Below are 20,309 nucleotides of genomic sequence, written 5' to 3' on the forward strand. Positions count from 1 at the left end.
GGTGCAGAACCCCATGCCTCCTGCCTTCTTTCTCTCTATCTCAGCCTAAGCCCCTCTCTGCAAGCTGGCCGGCATCCTGCAACACCATATTTCCCAGTCTTCTCAGTATCTGCTTCACATAGTATTTCTTCTCAGTCCTTAACTCTTCAGTTCCAAGTCTTCCCTTTCCCTCTGACCTCTCCACCCTCCTCTCTAACAAAACAGGCTTCTTTAGATCTTTCCTTTGATTCTCCTGTTCTGCTAATCTGCCTTTCAACCCCTCTGTGCCCAAATGGCTAGCTTTGGCCAGCTCCTTTCCAAGTTGACTGCACTGGGACTAGTAGGAGTCAACTGGCATTGTGGACCTCCTAGTTGCCAAAAGGCATGTTTCCCAAAAGGCTTGCACACAAGCTGAAGGGGAAGAAGGCAGTATATCAAGAGTTCTGACATTTCTCCTTCTCCTGCTTCCTAAATTTAAAAGAAAAAAAAAAAACTGTTGCAGTTGAGTTGATTCCGACTCATAGCGACCCTACAGGACAGAGTGGAACTTCCCCATAGGATTTCCAAGGAGTGCCTGGTGCATTCAAACTGCTGACCTTTTTGGTTAGCAGCCGTAGCTCTTAACCACTACACAACCAGGGTTTCCTTCACTAAGTTTAGAGACTCCGAAATGTTTGGTAGTGGTCAGTCTCTCCATAAAATGCACCCATTATTTTTCTTCATTTTATTTTCCATGGCGGTGGGGGTGGGGAATTAATGGATTTTACATAGTTAAGGACTCTGACTGACATTACTGACATTTAAAAACATATGTTAAACTGCTGTAAAAAAAAAAAGTCTATTAACAAAAAGTCATGAAGCTGATTTCACATACTTTTGATGGTTCTAGACCAGCACTACGGAAAGGGAAATGTTCTCTGTCTGCGCTGTACAGTGTAGTAGCCACTAGCCACAGGGGGCTCTTGAGTACTTGAAATATGGCTAGTGTAACTGAGGGACTGAATTCTCCCTTTATTTTATTTTTATTTTAAATTTAATAGGCACATATGGTACCATAGTAAACTGTGCAGTGTAGATCATTTTAGACTTTCTTTTTTTATTCTGAAGCCCTGTCAGCCCAGCAGATATTAGCATTTCCTCATTCCCACTATCTTTATGCCATATTTCATTGTTTCCTATAACCCTTCACTTATCCTGGAAGCCTGAACCAGAGCTGTCCTTGGTGTCCAGAAGGCAAATGCCTGATTTCAACAACCTGCCTCTGTTTCTGCCAATTATATAAGACATAGTAATTGACTTAGCCTAAGGTAAGAGCTCATTTAACAAAAAATGATAATAATGCCAATAATAATGATCTAACATTAATTCATTGTTCCATATTACCAGGTACATAATATTTCCATGTATTAACTCGTTTAATCTTCACAGCAACCCTCTGAGGTTGATGTTTTTATAATCGTCCTCTTTTTATGGATGAGGAAACTAAGGTAGAGGGCACAGAGCTAGCAGTGGCTGAGCTGGGATTTGCAGTCAGGCGGTGATGAAAGCACTCACCCTCTGACCATGACCAGGCTGCCTCTGCCATGTGCTCCACTGCAGAGAAGCTCCTGGAGGAGCACTTTGGGTCTGTCTGCTCAGCACATACCCCACATGGAAGTGAGACTTGGCTCTGCCCACTGAAAAGCAGAAACAAAATCAGATGGGTTTGCTACATCAGACTGCTTTTCTTCTAAGTGATGAAGAAGAAGGGGAAGAAAATAAGCCCCCTTGAGGTTTTGAGGTTTTAGTGCTTATCAGGAGCATTCACACACATTATCTCATTGACTCCCCGTGACAATCCCCTACGGAAGATAGTATTAACGTCTTTGTTTTACAGATGGGTAAACGGAGGCTAAACAAGGTTAAGAGCATTGTACACAAACACCCGTTGGTGTGGGGGATCAAAACCAGAGTTTAAATCTCAAGTTCCTTGAACCTGTAAAAAGAGTGGTAGAAGGAGATAAGAATAGAGATGTAGATGATTTGAATACTTGGGTGTTTTTATCTGAAAATGGAGGGTGGGAGTGGACGTGCCCAGGATAGAACTGTGAGTGAGGATTGTGAGGGTCTGGGGAATGAGGCTTCTTCCCAATAAGACGATTGATTCCCTCTCTGGTTTTCCTCATTTGTTTGTTTAGGAAAGATTATGCATCTATTGGGGGCAATGGTAGTTCAGTGGTAGAATTCTTGCCTTCCGTGCTGGAGACCTGGACTCAATTCAGTGGAAGTTTGCTTGTCACTATCATGCTCAGCAGGTTTCAATGGCACTCCAGACTAGGACAGACAAGGAAGAAAGACCTGGTGATCTGCTTCTGAAAATCAGACAGTGAAAACCCTATGGATCACAATGGTCCGATCTACAACTGATCACGGGGATGGCGCAGGACCGCAGTGTTTTTGTTCCATTGTTTGTGGGGTCACCATGAGTTGGAGGGAGGACTCTGTGCATGGCAGCTAAACAACAATGCCTCTGTTATGTGCTGGCCTTGCACCAAGTATTTCAGCTACAGAAACAAAAAGATGCTGTCCCAGGCTCCTCTGAAGGGTAAACAGATGCTAAATGTAAGAATGTAATACAATGTAGTTAGTGCAACAATAGAAAAAAGCACTTCGAACAGGCATCTGGCTGGTATGGGGTGGGCCAGGCGAGGTATCAGGAAAGGATTCCTGGGGGGTGGGCAGAAGGAGCTGATGACTGAAAGTCAACAGGCATAGGTCAGGCTACCAGTTCTGTAAGCGAATGGAAAAGGGATACTGGACACTCTTGCCCTTGAAGCCTTGCACTTTGCAGCTTCCATGTTTGTATCTGCTTCAGCCAGCCTCTAAGAAGGGGAAATGAAGTCACCCAAACTAAGGGTTGTGGGTGCAAGGGTGTAGCGCTCAGGAGTGGTGAGGGCTTTTGTGTGCATTCAGGGCTCCATCAAGTTTTCTCATCTGTAAAATGAGGATGTTGGACTTCCTAGATGATCCCAGGGGTCCCTTCTAACATTTCATTATTTTGTGATTTGTGAAAAATGTTTTGCAAAGCAAATGAATAGGGTAAACGAGATTATAAAGAGAATATTTGCCTTCTTAAGGGAATAAATTGTTCTCCAGCACATCGGGAGGATTCATTTGAATACAAACACTGCAAATTCTGTATAAGCAAGGGAGGCTTGTTTTCTTAGGTGCTTGGTAAGTTAATTACAAATCGTTCTTGGCAATTTTGCTGGCCTATGTGTATTCGGAAGTAATAGAGCTGTGCTTATTTTAAATATCCTTTGCTTCTGCATGTTCACAGTTTTCTTGAGTACCCATAACATCTGACTCTTCCCTCAATTAGCCTGGATGTCCTTACTTTAAATTATCTCTTTATTTAATGGGCTATAAATAGATGGGATTTGTTTTTCCAAGAAGGATTTGAATAAATTCGTCTTTGTGTTTCTCAGATGTCGAAGGTGGCAGCTTAGCTCTACCTCATTTTTAATCATTTTGAATTGGCGTAGGAATACCCAACAAATTCTACAACCTGTTATGATCCAAAGCCCTACCTGTGCTTTCAACTCCCAACGTCTTATGGTCTTTCTGCATCTTTGTTCTGCTATAAATATGAATGCCGCTCCCTCACCCCCACAATATCAATCACTACATAGAGCTCCACTGAAAATTAACACTTCAGAAGTATTTTATTTGTCTATACAGCTGTATTGAAAATTTGAACATCATAGAGATAGCACTGTGCACACCACAAAGCCATCCGCTGGTTCCGCCCTCTCCATGCCTCATCCTTGTCTCCTACCTTCTGTTTCTCTTCTCTCCTTTCCACCCCAAACCTCTTAATTCACCTGCCATCCACCTTTCTTGAAAGCAAAACAAATTACATACCTTGTCTTAAGCATAGTTAGTGACTGATGACTTCCTGTACCTTAGCTAACCGGCTGCTCAAAAAATTCCACATTCATTGTGTTGGTCAGAGTGAGTTCAGGGAAGGATTTCTGAAGGAAGCACATGGGTCCACTAAGAGGAATAAGAGAAGCTGGGGAAGGAACGGGGTGGATGTCAGGGGTGGGGATGAGTTTCCAGGCAGAAGGACTAGCCTGTGCAAATCTTAAAAGCATCCAAGAGCATGGCCTCCAAGAGCAGAAACCTCTAGTAATTCTCTATGTTTGGAGCTTACAGTTGTTGTTGTGTGTGTTGGGGCGGGGGGGAGTTGGTGGAGAAGAAGGCAGAAGTCAGTCATATCACCAAAGACCTTTGTGTACGTTATTAAGAAATTTTCATTTTCTCCAGTAAGTGATGGGAGCCCAGTGAGGCACTACAGTGACAGCGTGATGAAGTGGTAGAGCTAGTTGCAGAGATGTCAGATGAAAGACCAGTGCAATGTCAAGGGCATGGAACAGACATGAGGCAGGAGGGTGCAGAGGACTTGGCGTATGTGAAAGTGAAATAGGAGGTCAATAAGATTTGTGATTGTGATTGGTGAGGGTGAGGGAGGAAGGAGCCTGGATAACACCCAATTTCTGTCTTGAATATTTATTTGCCAACTTAGGGAATACAGGAAAAGAAAGAACAGAAACTGGGAGATGTTCAATTCTGGAAGTATAATATAGCTTGATTTATCATTGTACTATCTTAGTAAGTTAAGCAAAGCTGCAAAGTCCTCCTTGGATAGCATTCATGGCACATTTCAGGCAGCAGGTTAGATAAGTTCAAAGTCATGACTTTGTTTCGCCACATGTTCGTGAAAAATGCCTGGCTCATGACTCTTCCTCGTTGAACAGATTCTGCCCATATTGTTTGTTATAACCCATGACCCACGATTTCATTTGTCATGTCACCATAGACTTGCTACTTGTCTATCAGAAACGAGGCTTGATAATGGCTGAGAATGTTCGGCTTTGTTTTTTTTAATTAGTTTATTGAAGAGTTTAAATTCAATGTGGTACAAATAATTTAATTTTCTCCCTAGCCACCACCTTCAAACACACATGGTCAGATCACCTTCCCAACCCCTCTCCCTACCTTGATGATATCTCAGGAAGATTGCATATATTTCTGGTCCTTTTCAACGGTGAGAGCTGTTTAATTTCAGCATCTAAGACTTCTTTTCAGGTACTAAGTTCTGATCAGACTACAGCAAGACTGATACTCATAACCCAGTTTAGAATTCCCACCCCTTTTCTGAGCCTTCCAGGAAAGAATGGGGGAATGGAGGCGTCAAAGAAAAAGCATACTTTTTTTTTTTTTTTTTAACTTAACTGGTTCGCATCTGGCTTATCCTGGAAGGCCATAACACCCCTGTATGTGGCAAGAGCTCCAATGAGGGCCACAGAAATTACAGCCAGCCCACTGGCACTCTCTTCCACAGTGCCCTGAGATGGGATACCACATCTAAACTTTGGAGTGCTCACAGTTTGTCACAGATGTATAAGTAGCCAGGAGACCATTAGACAAAGGGCATCAGTCACTCAATGTGATTTCTCCGTGAATATCATGTCCTTTCGGTCAGAGCCTGAAAACACGTAAGTGCATGAAAGGTAGCTTTCGTACAAAAAGAAGCAGACAGCATACAACAGACAAGCTGTCCACACTGGCTCAAAAGCTGTCCAGGCAGAGATTGAAAATTTCTTCGCACACCCCTCTTTGTGCCGCAGACAAGGCAATCCAAATGGGACACTTACACAAACTGGCATCGACACAAAAAGGGCCTACCTTCTGCTGGTCCCCATTGGCCAGGTGGGCTTGATTAAGTGGGTCGAGAACTGCCACATGCACTTCCCACTAATACGTAGTTGAGGGACAGAGAGAATGCCTCCCGCAGCCATTTTTATGCTTCTGAATCCTGGTGGTGTACTGGTTAAGAGCTATGGCTGCTAACCAAAAAGTGTCAGTTTGAATCCACCAGCTGCTCCTTGGAAACCCTATGGGGCAGTTCTACTCTGTCCTGTAGGGTAGCTATGAGTCAGAATCGACTCAACGGCGACATGTTTGGTTTTTAAGCCTATGTGACACAGTACACATGGGAAGCATAAGGTGGATTTTCCCAGTCTGACCACGAGGGTACGGGAGTGTGGGGGCAGGGGACAGAGGTGGTCAGACACCTTGGTGCCAAGCCTGACATCATATCTCTTTAACCATGATGACATTTAGACAAACCTTTAGACTTCAGAGGGGAGAGGTGGTGGTTTGTTCCTTCCTGAAGCCCAAAGGTGCTAGCAGGGGGAAGAAAAGGAAAGACATGGATGCCTGGCTTGTCTGAAGGACTGCCTCCTCACACCTGATATAGAAACTTCCTTGTCTGAAAGGTAGAGGTACCCATTACAAATTGTTCTCTTTTTCTAGCTGCGTTCCAAGATCCCAAGAAAAGTTCCTGTTAACATCCAGTTATCTTTTTTTTAGGAAGTTGGAAAATGTGACACAGAGGCCACGTTGTCATTAGTTTGGTAATCTCACATGTCACAAATAAGGTGGACTCTATGAGCAGGATGGGTATCTATAGGACGCAACTGAAATTGTCTCTTCAGATCAAATAAAATTTAAGGTGCTCTGAGACAAAGACTGTCCCTCACCACAAAAGGAGAATATGTAATGAATTCTTTTTCCCTATGCCTTTCTTCAATTTTCTATTTAAAGACATTTCAGGAAATATATGAATTATGCAGCTTATCTCTCAGATGAAAAAGGATTTTCTTTTTGGATTGGACGGCTGCATATTTATTAATAGCAGTAAAATTTTCTCTGTTCCATTGTATCAAATGGGATGCAGACTGAAATATGAAGGAGGCTTTTCCCTGCAATATAATAACTGTAACAGATGAATAATTATAAAAGCTGTATGGAGTTGAAAGGCATTTTAATTTGTCATTACTTTTCTGTGTTCAGAAAGGCTCTGAATGATTGTGCTGACTAGCAAAAGGGAGAGGGTGACATTTTTCCTCATTATGGGATTAAGCTCGTAATAGACCACTTTTACTATAAGTTACCAAAAAACCTCTCTCTGGTTTCCTCAAACGATGTCACCGTGACTTGAAAGCTGTTCAGCTGTCAACATGTTTGGTCTTCGTCCTATTACGTGAGGATGCTGTACATCAAACTCCTTTTAATTTGAAAAGTGTTCATCTTTGCAGTTTACAAAAATGAGACATTTGCTCAGTGAGAACTTCTAACCTTTATGTCATATTAATTCATGAAGATGATGATGACTGTAGAATTTCCATAGGTCATGAACTGGATAGTGGTAGAAAAAGAATATGAGATTTTAAAACAGTATTTTTCTTTTTATAACATATTTTAAAAGGGTTGTGGTTACCCAGGCCACTGCAAGGCAAAATTTCCAAGTTATTTTTACAAAAAAAGAAAAACAAAAAAGTATATAGTCTCCTTTCTTCTGGTCTGTATCATACCAACAACATGTGAATATTTTTATCCAGATTGTAAGAATATTCTATGACAGGACTTTTTTTTGGTGGGGTGAGGTAGGTGGGAAATGAAATTCTAAGAAATGCTGTGTGTTTCTAGGTGAGTGGTAGAATTTTCCTTTCTAGCTTATGAATTTTTATTTCGTTGCCGCTAAGACATTTGGGTCTGGTAAGGGATAGGAAAATTTGTGCAAGGATTTTGACCCGCTCCAGCGCTTTTACCATCCCCCACCACTAAAATACAGCTTTAAGGCTAACGGCCTAGAAAACCCTATGGAGCAGTTCTCCTCTGCACACATGAGGTCATCATGAGTCGGAATTGACTCCACAGCAACAGGTTTGTTTTGCTTTTTTTGGCCAACTACTAGAAGATGGAGCCCTGGTGGCGCTGTGATTTAGAACTTGGCTGCTAACCAAAAGGTGGACAGTTCGAATCCGCCAGTCACTGCTTGGAAACCTTATGGGGGCAGTTCTACTCTCTCCTATAGGATTGCTGTGAGTCAAAATCAACTGAACTGTCACGGGTTTGGTTTTTTTGGTTTACTAGAAGATACTGTTTCTACGACTTCATTGTAGCCGGAGGGAATCTTCAATAGTGTGAGAGAAATCTCCTACATACAATGTCAACGAAATCACTATCCGATTTTGATCTTTTCCAGATTTCAACTCCCACCTCTGTTGAGCTTTTGCCATTAACTCACCAGTTTAAGACTCAGTGTTCTCACCTTTAAAGTGGGGGGAGATGACAAAGCATTATTAGATGGCTGTGGGAATTCAATTAAATGTAAAATAAATGTGCAATTCTTGACACATAGTAGTCATACATTAACTGGTAGCATCTTTTGACCAAAAGTAACAGCCTTTTAAAAATTAGTTATCAATTTGACTTAATACCTTTTGAGAGGAAAGCCAGAAAATATTGTTCCTATTAATCTAATAGAGAAAATTCTGAATGAATGGAGAATGAGATTTATAATAATTAGACATCTAAATGCTATAATGTTGTTCTCCCATCCTAACAAGCGGGTTCTGCATGCAGTTATGCCTGAAATATAAAGATGGTATAGGCAGCATGCTATTAAATACAAATGAATTCATTATTTTTGTTTTAAGAACACTCAAAACGAATTTAGTGTCTGCATTTGACAGCATAAAGGTACGAATTTGCTTCTATAGACATGGAGATGGTACTGGTAATTGAAATATTGTATACACAGGTTGTTTAGAACCTAAAATATTCACCGTATATATTTGGCTTTGTTTGAACTTGATGGCTAAAGTGATGTGGGAGTGGGGAGAGACAGAAAGAGAGAGAAGGTGGAATATGTAATTATGAAAGAAGGTAAGAGCGTGTTCCCTTCTGTCTTATAGCCTGAAGAATAAGTAGTGAAAACATCCATCAAGAGATAAGAAAAAAATGTCAGAATTTCTCTGCTGTGGAGAATTGCTTATCAACTACCAGAGGAGGATTCTTTCATGAACAATGAACATTTCTGATGAGGACTCACAGATTAACATATGACTAATCTTGGTTTTGGAAAGTGAATGAGGTTTCTCTTTTTCTTTTCTTTTTTTTTTTTTTTTTAACTTGGTGGTAAGTTGTAATATTTGGATGGATTTTTTAATTCTTTCCTGATAACATATTCAGCACATGTTTGAAGTTAGAATCTTACAGCAAACTTAAAGACAGTGGAAAACTTTACCTTTCCTATTTATTCTAGATTTTCTTCAGAGTATAATTATTCTCTTAAACTCCTGATGATTGTGATGTAAACCACCTCCACTCAGAAATAAACATCTTTCTTCATCATGTTGAACATGATTGATGGCAACAGGCACAGAACCAGAACAAATTCCTAAGCCCTGGAAGATACGTTAAGGAACAAATACTGGCCTGTCTTGTTTTACCTCAAACATGTGAGCCAGGGGAAAGTAGAATCGTCATCATTTTTTCCAGTCATTCAAGAACAGCATCTCAAGGTTAAACCAAGTTCCTCTCTTTGCAAGCTGCCAAAAAATAGCTTAGGAAAAAGAATTTGTTTGTTTGCCTGCATGTTGACCCTTTTAGGCAAAAATGTCTTAACAGCAGTCGACCTTGATGAAATATTTTTCCGAAGGCACCTGAAAAAGGAATTATAAACCCCAGAGTGAGATGGAAATAAATGAATGTTTCTTGCGAAGTTGGCCTGAACTGGGGGCTTTTCATTTGGGGTACTGATTATTTGCAAAGAAGTGAGTAAAAAACCTGAAAAACTGGCAGCCTTGGGGATGGTGAGGGCTCCTATTTCCTGTTGCTCACCAAAGTCATGTTGCTGAGCCAAGATTCAGTCACTTGGGAATGAGCATCACCGGCCAGTACTTCAAACTGGAAAACTGTTCCTCTCTGACAGGGAATGTCCCTGAGTGCAAATCATAAAACCCTGATGGCTTAACATTCTGCCAGTGTGACTGGACTCGGTGGCCTGCAAGCTGACTACAAACTGGACATTGCGCTTCTATTAACCATGCTTATCAGTGCTCCAGCTGGGATTCCGGCGGGGGATGCCCTTTGTACAGTGTGACTACAAGCAATGGATCTTCTGGTGTCAGAATTTTCTGGAAGTCCGTGATTTTTCCACAGAGAGCTGAGGTGGTTACAACTCAGTGAGCAATAAATGAAACAGCATAGAAAGGAACAATGTTGTTATTAAGGTGGTTGTTTCCCTGTGTTTGAAATTCAGCACCGTTCCCCTGAGGGTGTAGCCACTCAGCAAGGGCCGGGGCTGCCAGTGTCTGTGCCTGTCAGGAGAAGCGGCCACATCAGCCCCTACTGCCCATGGGAGGGAAGGAAGAGTTTGATGGGAGGCAATCTATTCTGCACTTTCGGAAAGCAAACAGCAGAGCTACAAAATCCCAGTAATGGCTTTTCTTCAAATGTGTAAAATAAGGCTTTATTTGTCAATTCCGCTGTAAAATAAGCACTGTCCAAGTTTAAAAAAAAAAAAAGTGCTTGTTTCTGTATGTCTTTAGTGAATGAGCTGTTACACCGAAGTGTATGTGTGAATATGTGTTTAAATAATATAGAAAATCCCGTGAACATAGATTTCTTTTGTTTCACGGAGCGGCTCTGACAAGCCTTCTATCGATAAACTCCCACATATAATAACCAGATTATTTCAGAATTCCTCATCTAAATAGCATTACTCCATGGCAACCTGCCAAGTTCAAAATGAATACCCTGCCAGTTTTGTTTCCTTTCAAATTTCTTTATGTTAACCCTTGCATATAACGGAAATTATCACTCCCCTGTACCAGGATATATTCAGCTTTATGTAGGAAATGCTCATGAATGTTGTTTATATTTTGTGAAGTCTTGAATGAAAACATCCCTACTTGGGAAGCAAGCTTTTTTTTGTTTTGTTTTGTTTTGTTTAATCAGGTTGTGCTTTTCCTCCCAATTTCATTATGAATGGATGGGATGTACTCCCGTAGGATGTATGATAATGTCCTCAAATAGCCAAATTGCTTCTGATGGAGAAGAAAAAGGCTCAAGTGGACATGGCCCTGGCATAGCCTATGGCATGGTGGGACCTGGAGCTACTCTGGGAGCACCACCTGATGACAGCACCGATTCCCAGAGAGAAGAGGACCCAGTCATGTGATTTTCAGTAAAATCTGTGTTCAGGGAAACCAGGGGAGAAGTTGGAAATTGACTCCACGGCAATGGGTTTGGTGTTTGGTTTGAGGGGAGAAACCAGCCTCTCTGAAGGAGTGATCAATCTTGAAAGTGCTTTTACTATTCCTGAATACTTACGGTAATGTCTCCTAAGCTCACCAACTACTGTCCATCTGAAGTTCTACTCCCATGGGGATAATGCACAAGCCTGATGGCCTCCTTTTATTAGGGGAAAATAATCTATATTTAAAAGAAACTTGTTAAGTGGTTGGAATTCTCTCTCTTCTTAAACAGAGAAGACACTATAGTCTTGGGTCATGCAATTCATTGACTTTGCAAAGAGTTCTTCAGTCCAGAGGGGAGCTTCAGGCCAGTGTCCACAAATGCCGTAAGCGTGAAACCCAAGTTAATGAGCTTTCATTAAATACAGTCTCTGTAGCCCAGTGCACTAGTAAATCTGGTCATAAAGCAATCTGCTAAGTAGAGAGGACGACAGCGATGCCCCTGTGTTGATAAGAATAGTAATAAAACTATCCTTTGCAATAGCTTGACTTCAAAGACCAATAGAATTTGCTTTTAATTTGCCTCTCAGATGACATATGAACATAAATTGGGACTGCAAGCCTCTGAACGTCTTTCTATTGGAGTGAGTTTATTAGGCCAACCAGTCCAAAAGAGGAAAAATATGAGATGGGTAAAAATCACTAGCAGGGGAATTTGAGGCCTCAGGGGGTCAGATCTCTTTTCAAGTTGAGCGTTAAGTGAGGATTCTGACAGTCCATAGTAAACACAGCCTATTGCATCCTTGTTTACAATCCGATAAGAAACTAACCTCCCTTAAACAGTCTGGTAATAATCTACATTCCTTCCAAGCTAAATATTCGTTGTTCATTTGACTACCTTGTACAAGGAACTGATGGTTTTTCTTTTGCGACCAAAATAAGAAGGGTCTGACCAGAGTATTATTGGGGGACAGCTTATTTCTTTTGCTGCTTCTTACTTAATTAAAGTCATGCTAAACTACCTCACAGGGATGTGGTATGCATTAGATAATAAATGTCAAGTGCTTGAAAATATACATTTCTATATAAACACTGCCTTTGTTTGTTTTCTAGCTTGAGATATGCATGCCCAATCAACTAACTGGATATTTCACTGCAATATTCATGTTTATGGAAACCCTGGTGGTGCAGTGGTTAAGAGCTTGGCTGCTAACCAAAAAGTCGGCAGTTCGAATCCAGCAGGCACTCCTTGGAAACTCTGTGGGGCAGTTCTACCCTGTCCCACGGGGTCACTATGAGGTGAATCAACTCAACGGCAACGGGTTGGGGTTTATTCATGTTTATGAATTTGTCTTTAAGTTTAGTTTACAAATATCTTATAAACTGAAATGCTGCAAGTCCCAGGATGGATTGAGAGAATCAAACCCAAATCTGGCATAGATAGCACCTAGAGAACAAAAAGCACCCAGAAGCAAAACCAAACGTTTTTTTTTTTCCTCAAGCAGATTTTAACATAAGCATTTTCCAAAGGGGATGTCAAGGTTGGTTTTAGAGAGTATATTGAATAATTTTGTATTAGAATAGTTAAAATGCGAAAGTTTTTGTCAGTGATTTATATTTAAAAAAAATTAAAGTGGGTTCAAAGTTATACGTATAAAGTGATTCTTCCTTCCTTCACGTGTTTTGAGTGAAAGATAGAGATGCATCACAACTCATTTGCATATTTCCGAATACCTACAAAGGAGGGCACGCAGGTGAGCATCTGCCCTGATTTGTGTCTTTGTGGGAAAATGTCGAACAGTGTTGTTTTAAATGGTATAGTCTAAAGAGAAAAGAAGGAAATTCATATTTAACAGTTTTGTCATAATCTCATGCGTATGCTCTATGGAAACTAGTTAAAAAAATAATTTCACTTCTGGCTCTACTTTGCTGCCATTTTTCCCCGTATGATTAATTGCTCCTTAGTCACTCTTCTGAGTAGCAGTTTTATTTGCTAATTTCAAATGTCTCGATTTAATTATCAATTTATTCTGACCTTTAAAAACCACATTCTATAATCTGTAAATTATATGAGTGAAGGGAAAAAAAAATCTGATTTTGCCTGCCCTTCCACCTCCAACTACCATCAGCAGGTTACGTTGTTTCTGAAGCTCAGCCCAGCTATTGTCATGTGCCAGACTTTCCCATTGACTGTGGTGGTTTAATGTCGAGGCTCAAGCTCCCTCATTTCACAGGCGGTCAGTCCCTAGGACCAGCAAGGGCTGATTCAACTTCAAACAGTGAAACGAATACACAGTGTGGCATATTTTGTTGGTAAACTTTACTTCTTTTTTAATTAAAGAAAGAAAAAGGTGAAATCACTGTGTGGACAAGAATGAATTCCTCTCGCGTTCTTGTTCACAATTTTGAGAACTCTCAGAACATTTTCTACTTAAATTATTGCTCCTCAAATGATTAGAGACTGATTCAGGACTCATGCTGAGAATTTGCGTTTCTAACAAGCTCCCTGCTGAGAATTTGCATTTCCACCCCAGATATACTGAATCAGAATCTGTTTTAACAAGATCTCCAGGTGATTCTTATGTATAGCTTCCTGGGAACTTGTTAGAAATGCAAATTCTCAGCAGCGATTTGAATAGGAATGAACCAGTTCAAAGCCCCTTGTCTGACTATAACACCATTTATGAAGGACCGCGTAAGGTTTCCTTGTGGTGGCGGATTCAGTGGTCAGAGAGTCTACATTGAGATTTTTCTTTTTAATTGCATATCCTCATATTTCTTGAAATTGTCTTCAGAGCAGGGGTGAAGTCTTAATCAGCGTACAGAACAACGTTGGCTCTAATGACTTGGTTGTTAATAGTTCAGAGATTTGCCATGTTGAGTCAATCCCATACCCCAGCAATCCACTACTATGGTTGGTTGTAAGTAATCTCCAAGAAACTCATAATAGGAGAACGTGATTAACCTTCCTGATATTAGTTGCAAGAAAAATTTTAATACTGCATACGTGTAAGCAAGATAATAGTGATAGTTCCCTATTTTGTAAACAATATAATCTTGTCTGCTAAGCCTAATAATAGTGAAATGGAGGATGATCGTCGTGCATGGAGGGCAAACAGCAGCAACTGTTACCCCAGACAGGTGGTTAGAGCCTCGGGGAGAGCCTGTAGAGAAAAGACTCTAGGAGTTCACAGTCTTCTTCAGGAACATCAATTGTCGTCGTTGTTGTTAGGTGCCCTCAAGTCAGTTCCAGCTCATAGCGATCCCATGTACAATAGAACAAAAAATTGCTCTGTCCTGTGCCATCCACACAGTTATTGTTACGTTTGAACCCCTTGTTGCAGCCACTGTGTCAGTCCATCTCATCAAGGATCTTCCTCTTTTCACTGACCCTCCACCTTAACAACCTTGATGTCCTTCTCCAGGAACTGTTCCTTCCTGATAACATATCCAAAGTACATGAGACAAGTCTTGCCATCCTCACTTCCAAGAAGCACCCTGCTATTGATAAATGGCTTAAATTTTTCATTTCTTTCTTCCTGTGAATAATTCTACTTGTCACTTGTTAGATCCACTTTGTGACTTTCAGGTTGACTGGTTATAAGGGCCGCATATTCAGAGCTTTAGGTGGGTTGTTCTTTTCTGTCACTTTTTGCTTAACTACCACTCACTATTTAAAAAAAAAAAAAAAGTGACCAGTAACAGGGAAACACAATCACTATATGGAGAACATTTGCCATTTTCAAGATGTATTTTTAAAAAAACGATGAGTTTCCATTTTTGACTAGGTACACATATTTTTAAGTCTATTTTCCCCTCACTTAATTGAAGGCCAGTTACAAGACCATCTTCTATCTGCTTTCTATAAGCTGCCGTCTCTCTTTTTCCTTTAGGTGTAGAGAGTTTAATTGCAATGAAAGCTAATCAAGTACCCTTTACAACTACCCATGGGGCATGTAATAAAGTGAGCATTCCACCTGGGGACCTATATCGACTATTTACTTCTTTGATAGTAAATGAACTAAATATTTGAGTTTTCTCAATCACTTATTGGTTTTGAAGCTGTCCATCTTCCCAAAAGATCGACGAGCCTTTCTTTGCATGGACTTGAACTCAATCCTTATCCATTTTCATATGCTAACACTTTGTCTTGGAAACTCTGGTGGCGTAGTGGTTAAGTGCTATGGCTGCTAACCAAGAGGTCGGCAGTTCGAATCCACCAGGCGCTCCTCAGAAACTCTATGGGGCAGTTCTGCTCTGTCCTATAGGGCCTCTATGAGTTGGAATTGACTCGACAGCGCTGAGTTTGGTTTTTGGAACACTTGTCTTAGTGACTTTATAGGGCCTCTTTCTGTAGATGTAGAGTACAGACACTACTTTCAGGAAATGTTTCATGTCAGATTGATTTGAAAAGAACAAACTATTTTCCATTTTAACAATCTTCTTTAGCCAAAGTTCTTTGGAGAGTAAAGATGAGTACTCCTGAGAAAAACACAAACAAAACCTAGTACTTCTCTTTTGCAAACTCTAGTAATGCAGTTTATAACAAGTACTGAAGAGTGTGCACCTATTATGTTTCTCATATATGCATTTATTAATATGTTGTTAAGTGTCAAGTGCTGTCAAGTTGGTTCCAACTCGTAGCGACCCTACAGGACAGTAGAACTGCTTCATAGGGTTTCCAAGGGGTGGCTGGTGGATCTGAACTGCCAACCTCTTGGTTAGCAGCCTGAGCTCTTAAGCACTGCACTACCAGGGCTCCATTTATTAAAATAGTAATTATTTATTGACTACAAAGTGCCAGATAAGGGGTCAGCTCTAATGGAAATAGTACAGGAAGGTGAGGTCTCTTAAAGGAAGAGACCTTCAAGACTATCTTGCCCATCTTATTTTCCCATTGTCCATCTTTCCATTTTTGAACTTTTGCGTTTTTTAAAAGGTGTGATGAAATAGAACCTTCCATGGGAGAGGGTCGGTTCTAATATAACTCCTGTTGGAAATGGCTTCCTGGAAAAACAGAGCCCAGAGTGTCTCAGAAGCTGTCAGTGTGAATTCCAATGTGAATTCCAATCTGCCCCCCTCCTCCCAACCCCACTGCATCACCCTCCAGTCTCTAGTCAAATCTCAGAACAGACTTATGCATCTCTGCCAGCACCCTCTGCCTGCCTCTTGGACTTTTAATCAGTGCAAGGACCTCGTACTTGTGTGTGGTTGAAGGAGACATGATGATACAGGCTTTGGGAGCAGCTAGTGAGGAGAGCTAGTGATGGGTTTTGTTCTAGCCCAGAAGAATAAGACATGGATCTCCTAAACATATTTTTGCAGGCAGAGCAGAGTTCATCATATGTTTTTATAGAGTATTTGTACGTAGTATACGTGCATGTATGCCTATAAAAATGAGTATTACACCATGACCTACTCATTTCTATGCTCTTTTCTGTTCTTGGATAAAGACGCAGGATGAATAGCACAGCTGTGGATTATTCCCCTTCCTTCTTTTGTCTCATGATAGGAGCCATTTAACTGCAAAAACGAGTGGGATTTATGACTGCCAGGCTGTTTGAGTGGTAATAAATGTCAGATAGACATTGCTGAGTCATAAAGTTCATGAATTTGAGGCTAACCCACTACATCAATCAGCTTACTACACATGAGCCCCCAACTCCACCCCAGAAAGTTAGCTGACTACAAATGGACACAAAGATCTAAGAACTCAACTCTCCAAATATGTCTGCCCTTTGGCCCCCTATTTTTATTCATTGTTAGCAGATTAGAATTCTATATTCCTTGTTCAGAAACCTTCCCTATGATTCACATCTGTGAGACAAGTTCTGGATGCCAGGCAAGCAGGCATGTGTTGGTATATAGCCAAAACCCTTATCACTGTAAGTTTTATGGGGTTGGAGCCCAGGGTTAGGAGGCCAACCTGACCCAGTCCCCAAGCCAATGAGACCCCTCCCTGGCCGTTAGTGAGGTTGGGAATATACTGTTATTCTTCTGTCTAGGGAGCCCTCATATCTCAGTGGTTAAGAGCTCAGCTGCTAGCCAAAAGGTTGGCAGTTCGAATCTACCAGCTGCTCCTTGGAAACCCTATGGAGCAGTTCTACCCTGTCCTAAAGAGTCCCTATGAGTCAGAATCGACTGAACAGCAACAGGCTTGGTTTTTTGTTTGTTTTCTTCTGTCTAGAACCTGCTGTACCTGAGCTACTCAGAGTACTAGATAAACAAATATCAGGCCACAGTCTCCTATACAATCCTCAATCACAGTCCCTATACAGCCCTCAGCGTTGTGTCTGGTGAACCTGATTGCTTTGCCCAGAAGCCAGATCCTTTTTCCCCATTTTTGGAGCCCAATCCCTAAATATAAACCGTGTTTACTTTACCAGCTCCCCCAGTCTTGATGGTATGTAAAACTGACTCTTCAAGGGGTAAATCCTGTCTTCCGGGTTGGTTCCTCTGCACCGGACATTCTTATCTTACAACCCTCTTCCTGCTAGAAGTCTTCTCATCATCTGTGGATGGGACCTTAATAGTGCTGACAAATGGTAAGAAAAAAAAAAAAAAAAGTCATGAGTTTATGTGGTCTGTGCACATTTAAAAAAAATAGTTTCACTGGTTCAAGTTAAAGAAATCACTCACAGAAATAATCACAAATGTAATTCGCAACTCTGCCCATGAGTTCGGAGGCATCAAAGTGCAACAGCAAGAAGGGAGTCGACATTTAGGAGGTTGGTGTGTTAGGCGTGCTCTGCCAGGAGAGAAATTTGGGCATTTATGAAGCAAGCTACTTTCTTCTCCCCAGGCTCACATTTCTTGGGTAAGACAAGGGGGATGAGTTAGATGACCCCAGTGGCTGTATAAAATATGAAGTCAGTGGAATATTAAAGAAAGTGACTGCATTTTTATGGCTGTGCAATATAACAAAGCAATACCTTCTGCTTTAAGGTTATTTCAGTATTCAGGAATGTGAATTAAAGCAACTGAGAAGAGTGAATAAGGCTAAATCAGAAGAGGGCAACTCGGATGCCACCTGCATCATTAAGTAGTTTGCAATTACTTTGCCCAGAATATTTCGCTATCATAAACTCCTGCTAACGATGCCCAGAGAGTTCCTGGCATTTTACCCTTGCCCTTAGCTATAACAGGATGATAGCTGGTGCATCTCCATTTATCTCCCTATGATATGATCTCTTCGTTGTCCTGAACGTGCAATTGCCCAATACTACACTGGCTTCGGCTCACAGTGACAAAGCCATGTTAAGTTTCTAACCAAAATATGTCAAACACCCAAACAATTAAAACAGCTTTTAATCCTAGATCAGATCAACCCATGCATAGCTCATGGCAGCAGAAGAAAAGCTCTCATCACTGCCATTAGCAATCAGTGTTTCACAGCATAGGTGTCGTCAAAAACACAGATGTGTGGCCGCCATCAATCATGCCAAGAGGCATCGCATTACCTGCCAGCCACTGTGTTCAGTGTTTGCAGCCCAAACAAAATGCTGTCTCTAAGTCACAAAGAAACAAACACACCAGGGAGTCCTCTGAGAAGAAATGAAGTGGAATTCTTTAGCCTGGTTTTTGGGGCATGATAGTAAATGTCTGTAAGGGAACAGAAGACAGAGGGGTCACTTCTCACATGGGACAGCACTGCTGAGAAAGGGGTGAAGAACGTGAGCCCTTTGTAGCCTTGAGCACAGCCCATTCGTGGCTTTCAGACTTCTAGCTCTCTCCAATCGATCCCATTCCAATCTGCCTCACTATTGAGAGAGGTGAAATCGCTGCCTGCTGTTGTGGAGAACGCCCACTCTGAGTGGGATGGGACAAAGGGAACAATGGAGATAAAGCTTTTGAACACAGCATAAGGAAGAAAAGAATCACTCAGTAATCACACGGGCCCCACAGTCGGATGAATCCTCACTGCAGGGAGAAAGCTGGCTTGTGTAATCATGGTTGTTAGGATGGCGAATGTAAATAACAGGGAGAGTTTAAATTGAATATTTGACAACATTGAAATCCTGTGAACGTGCCTTGAATTCTTATTTTTTAATTTTTTTTTTTAAGAGCTTTATTTCAACAGAAGGTCTGCAAAGGCATCAAACAAATTTGTTCTATCACTTAGGGGAAATACTTTTTCCTCAGAATTGGAAATGATGGATACTGTCTCCTCTGGTGGGGGGCGGGGGGACGTCCCTTGGAAGAAAATGTTTTAGGTGATTATTTAAGCCAATTTGCTTCTCAAATGACAAGACTGGCAAATGGCCCATCATCACATTGCATATCAAATGACAAAGATGTTCCCTAAAAATATTATGGCACTGTATTAGTTCCACTTCCTGGGCAGAGAGGATGGCGGAACAGGCAAAGACTGATTTCTGGTAAACTGCAGTAGCTAAGCAAGGGCTCCAGCTTATTAGGGGAGAAAGTAGGAAAGAAGCGGGGGTGACAAAAAGAAATTCAGGCAAAATCAGGACTTCAGCAATGCAGGAAAGTGTCCCAAACCCATTGCTATCAAGTGGACTTCAACTCATAGCAGCCCTATAGGACAAAGTAGGACTGCCCCATAGGGTTTCCAAGCCTGTAAATCTTTACAGAAGCAGACTGCCACATCTCTCTCCCACTGAGACACTGGTGGGTTCGATCCCCCAACCTTTGGGTTAGCAACCATGCACTTTAACCACTGCATCACCATGGCTCAGTGTCACCTAACTGAAGAAAGGCCAACAATTTGCAAGAGGCCTGTGGAGTATCCTCCAAGGCACCTACCAAGGCCCGTAAAAAGCTCCAGGGTTCCAGTTCCATTTCTGTCATCAATTCTGAGACTCTGGGAAGGTCACTGTTCTTCTCCGAGGCTCACTTGTCTTGTTTGTAAAATGTAAGGTTGGTAGAAGATGACCCATCTGGTCAGTTCTTTCTAGCCCACACCATACCTAATCTTCCCTCCAAGTGTCAGAAAAACCATCCAACTCAGCCTTGCCTCCTCTGCAAAACAAATTGAGAGGGATAACTGCCTCTGTTTTATTCCAAGTTCCTCTTACAAAGGTACACACCTTCTCAGAAGAAGACCTTTTTAGAAAAGGAGAGACTGAGAGAAACTCCTGGTTACTGACCATGGCTGACCTGCAGTGGACACCTCTGGCAATGCTGCCTTGCTGTGGAATGATGAGAGTTGTCATACATCCCAGCTTGGGTACCCTCCCCAGTGAGCTACACAGAGACATGAGCATCATGTCTCAG

This window comes from Elephas maximus, chromosome 22, assembly GCF_024166365.1.
Source record: "Elephas maximus indicus isolate mEleMax1 chromosome 22, mEleMax1 primary haplotype, whole genome shotgun sequence".
NCBI classification, from domain to species: domain Eukaryota; kingdom Metazoa; phylum Chordata; class Mammalia; order Proboscidea; family Elephantidae; genus Elephas; species Elephas maximus.